Source organism: Perca fluviatilis, chromosome 3, assembly GCF_010015445.1.
Source record: "Perca fluviatilis chromosome 3, GENO_Pfluv_1.0, whole genome shotgun sequence".
Lineage (NCBI taxonomy): Eukaryota > Metazoa > Chordata > Actinopteri > Perciformes > Percidae > Perca > Perca fluviatilis.
This window is the reverse complement of record NC_053114.1, coordinates 3,410,903-3,415,590: the sequence shown is the minus strand read 5'-3', so window position 1 is coordinate 3,415,590 and position 4,688 is coordinate 3,410,903. Positions and strand designations below refer to the sequence as shown.

Below are 4,688 nucleotides of genomic sequence, written 5' to 3'. Positions count from 1 at the left end.
TATTCATTAACTTGAAATCGGACACAGTTGTTAGCTTTATAAGACATTTAGGTATATGTTGTATAAGTGGCGTGACATGTGTGTAACATGTGGTAAGAGATTGCTGGTGTAACAAGCTCGCTGACCGCACTCACTCTCACACAACGGGCCATTTAGCTAGCAGGAAGAGGGGAGCTGAAGGCCCTGGAGCTCTGTCAGGGTAGCAGTGTTGGTAGTCCCTGCTGTGGGCTGCCAGCCGTGACGGAGCTCCAAGTACCTCATAGCAGGCCGGAGTCTGTGAAGGAAGGCAGGCCAGGTGGCGAGGCAGCACCAGCGGCTGAAATCCGACAGTCTTACCAAATTTGCAATTAGCCATCAATTTTCGTAAAACGGCCCATATTTGAGCTTTATATAGTTTATTTCTCGCTTAAAAGTCTCAGAAGTGAATTTAATAACGAAATAGCCCGACAAACAATGTATAACTTTGCAGTGTCTGAAATATGAGGCCTGCTCAAGCTGTCGAGCTTTTTTAAAAAACGGTAGTTAAGGGCCTAATAAAATAGCATTCGGGCAATTTTCAGCCCAACCAATGTTACATACCCCATTAGGAGACCTTAGCAGTGTAAAATACCCTATATAATCATTCTATCACCCCTTTAACGTTACTATTCCTATATCGTTAGCTAGCCAATGTTAGCATTGATGCCAAGGGCTGTATATATAATTAATTCTAACGGTCGTATAGTTGCTAATGCTAACATTAACTCCAGCAATGTTAACTGAAAAAGAGGGTACTAACTTTTCCTTCCCTAAGTAAAAAACGTTGTCTTGTTTATTCTCTCACTCAGTTACGTTAACGTCACTATTGACCTGGAAAATGTACATAGTGTGGCGAGTGGGACTCTTTTGGTGTGGAGCGCCTTTTTGGCCCGCTCAACATCCAGACCCAAGGAAGACACTGGCAACGCCACCTGGGGAATTTCACCCCGAGAATAGGATTTGACTAATAAAATAGTTAAATCACCAAAATACAGAAAGCACACAGATTCAATTTATACATGAAGCCAGAGACGTAGTTCCATCAAAAACAATGATTTTATTAATACAATTACTAAAACATCAAATATAAAAGACTATTTAAAATACCAGACCTACTAAATGTGGTAAATAAGTGCTGAGGCCTTACCGGTGGAGGGACAGGGTCAAAGGGTGTGGGGTCTCAGGGAAGGATCACCCCAGTCACACGTGAACACACACACACACGCACAGTGGTGAGAAACTCAAAATAAACCAAGGGGGAAAACACAGCACACAGGAGGGAGACACCACCACTGGGGACACTGACACCACCACCTTCGGCACTCAGCACCTATAGGAGAAGAACATTCAATTATTGGGGAGGGAAAATGAATCAAACCAAAAATAAATGAAAAACTTCAATCTAAGGCAAATCTAGGCAGCAAAGGTGTCTAAATAGCTGCCTAGAGCATAACAAATAACCAAAATTAACAAATAAACCATAAAGGTCTCAGCAAAAATGAAAGTCGTTATCACAACTTAAACAGAAATAAAAATCAACCAAAGATCACTTAATCCGAGCTGCCTGGAGCCAAACAAAAGATTAACAGATAAAATCATAAAGTTTCAACAGAAATGAGTCTTATCAGGACTTAAACAAAAAGAAATATAAATTAACCAAAAATCACTTAATCATAATTTAACAAATAAACCCATAAACATAAACCCCAATCTCCATACACATTAGTAAGCACGGGCAAGCCAAAGAAAGGCAAAGCTATCGTCCGTGTCACAATCACTCAAATACAGCCCTGTCGGACACTTTGGCAACAGATCCTGGCGCTGAAAGGCGCGTAGAGGCGTTCAAAGCCTGGCGTGAGCTCGTGTGGTTACAACCCGTTGACAGTGGTTGAAACAAAAGTCAGTTGAGACAAAACAGCAGCGTGGCAGGGAAGGGAGGGGCTATTGCAGATACCAGCGCAAGCGAAGCAATTTTACAACCCTGGTGTGCACAAACAAACCAAATTCAGTAACTGTTTATGATTAAAGAAAATACACGCAATGCCACTGGTATACATACATACCCGTCAAGGAGCTTTGCACCAATACACCGACAGTGCCGATAGTACAGCTACACAGAGCCTACAATAAAACGGCCGATTACTCAAACACTCATTTATTGAAATATTCAAAGAGGAGAAAGATTTGTCCAACCTACCAGCAGCAACACTCAACCGGGTTCCGTTACAGGAAGGATCGGGTTTGTAACAGGGAGACACTGCAAAAGACAATACACGCTGTAATGCCCATCTTAACACAAACAAGGCCTTTAGGTAACAAACAAATAAGCACGCTGCATTACCTGTTGCACAACCGTGACTGCACCACGCAAAAGGACCCAAAGCGGAAATGTGCTTCCAGCAACAAAGAGTAAAAGTGTCAAGAGGTCAAACCCCCTGCCTATATAGCATGCAGTTACTTCCTGATTGGTCCAGAGAGAGTGAGTGTGATTGAAACCACCTGCGACCAATCAACCTGCTACAATAGCAAACCAACTGACAACCCAACCCAGTCTCACGTCAGTTCGTGATGGGATCATGAAAATAAATCTATTAGAACGTGATACCATCACGATATTTTGAAGATTTAAGTGATGGGGTCACATTTTTTAAACTAATGTATTTCAATGAGAAGCATCTTACATAATCACAGCACAAATCTTTCTGCTAGTCGGGCTGCAGCAGAGAAGCTGGATACAGCTTTGATATTATTGGTATTTTTAGCCCAATAACCGCTGTTTTAATCAACATTTATTCACCAGATCTTATCACGGTTTATATGCATTTCTTTTAATGTTATTATTTCGGTCTATTTCAGCCAGGGAAGCTGGATTGCTTTGCTGTTTATTGATATTTTAAACGCTACATCTATCAACATTTATTTAGCTGTTATCATGGTATGCATTTCTTTATTTTAATAATATTATTTCGGTCTTATTACCGGTGAAATTTTACAGTAAATAAGACAGAACAGTAGGCTACGATATGAGCCGAGCTGGGCGCATTCAAAGCCGATGTCCCACAATGCAATGCGGGCATTCATTCACAGAATCAGACAGCGATCAGCGGGTCTTTAAACGCCAGTATCGCTTCAATGTATGTAAGGGAGAGCGAGGCGGTTGTTATAGCGAATACAACGACAGGGTGATCAGGACCCCGACGCCAATCTTCTTTCAGCGGATTGTGATATCGGGTGATGACTCAGAAATGATGTTGGGAGACCTCAAAGATGACGACCAGTCCGAAGAGTACAAATCAAATGCAGCTTTATTTACACAGTGAACAAACTTTCATGACAATGAGACAACCATGAGCATACAAACATGTCTGCTCAAGGATGACCAACATGTACATCAAAATGGATCCCTTTTAAACTCTTTTTGTGCTCACACAGCACGAGACATCTATTTCAGTTGGAACAGTTTACTCTTAACCTGTACCTTTTATGGCACGTGCTCCTAATAGATTCCCACATTCCTGGCTCCGATTCCTCTGTGTGAAAGTTGTACCCAAACTCATAATAGATTCACACATTCCTGTGGGTGAAGGTTGTCCCCAGACTAACCTTCTTGTGTAGTACCCTACATACAAGATATAAAATACACTGGAAACATGTAGGCTGAAATATCCAACCTATCAGATTGATTGATAGCTTTCCGCCAGAGTGACAAGAACTGTGTCCATGGCAACACTCTGCTATGCATGGCAACGGTGTGTTATACTTAGCAACGGTCTGTTATCAAGAAAATAACACACCGCATTCTACATTAGAATATAAGCAAGCCATTTAATAAATATATATAATCAGTGGTTTTGTCACCAGCAACAACACGTTGCTCTGTTTTGTTCCACTAAGTTATGCACCGTAATAACGTTTAAAAAAATCAGCTGAAAACTCCAGAAGTGACGTAGTAATTACCGCTCGGCGGATAGGAAAGATACAAATACATAATATTCGTAATATTGATGTTTTTGTCTAATGTTGTATTTGAGGATTTAAACAATAAAGATAATAATAAAATACAGTTTCATGTAGGCGGGAGGACTTGTTCGGCTCCTGTTTCTGCTGTCTGCCGTGAATGGGCTTCATTCCATTTCAGATTGTGGCCGCCCGCCGGCTGACCGAGCAAACAGTACATGAGACAAATACATGAAAGTGTATTTTATTACTATCTTTATTGTTTAAATCCTCAAACATAGATACAGATTTCGACCTTTGACATTGAGATACAATATGACAGTTTATAAAGACTTCCATACAACCTACACCAACTTTGACCTCTGACATTGACCTTTGAAACTGACATCCAAGCAGGGTGACCATGCCTAGAAAAGGGAAGAAGTCTCGAGCTTCCAAACTGCGTTGGTCTCAACACTCAACACCAGCTGAACAGACAGTGAGTTTGCATCCTCACAGCATGACATACACAAATGAAATTTCAGGCCTCTCTGACCCATGGTGCCAAATGCAATAAAAAATAAGTGTTATATAAATAGAATAGACAGAATAAACAATCAACAATTTAACATGACATAAAAAATGAACAATCAACAATTTAACATGATATAAAAATAAACTATCAACAATTACAATCAAGGCACTTGAGTATTTACATGACAAAATTAAATTAG

The 4,688-nt window shown here is 40.5% G+C and overlaps 1 long non-coding RNA gene across 1 annotated transcript; it reads right to left on the bottom strand.

The window, feature by feature from the left end:
- Window positions 1-1,055: 1,055 nt before the first annotated feature.
- Window positions 1,056-2,579, bottom strand: LOC120555487. The gene is made up of 4 exons (XR_005638720.1): window positions 2,360-2,579; window positions 2,216-2,275; window positions 2,082-2,139; window positions 1,056-1,999 (listed from the first exon to the last, which is right to left on the bottom strand). It is a non-coding gene; the product is annotated as an uncharacterized LOC120555487 (long non-coding RNA).
- Window positions 2,580-4,688: the final 2,109 nt, after the last annotated feature.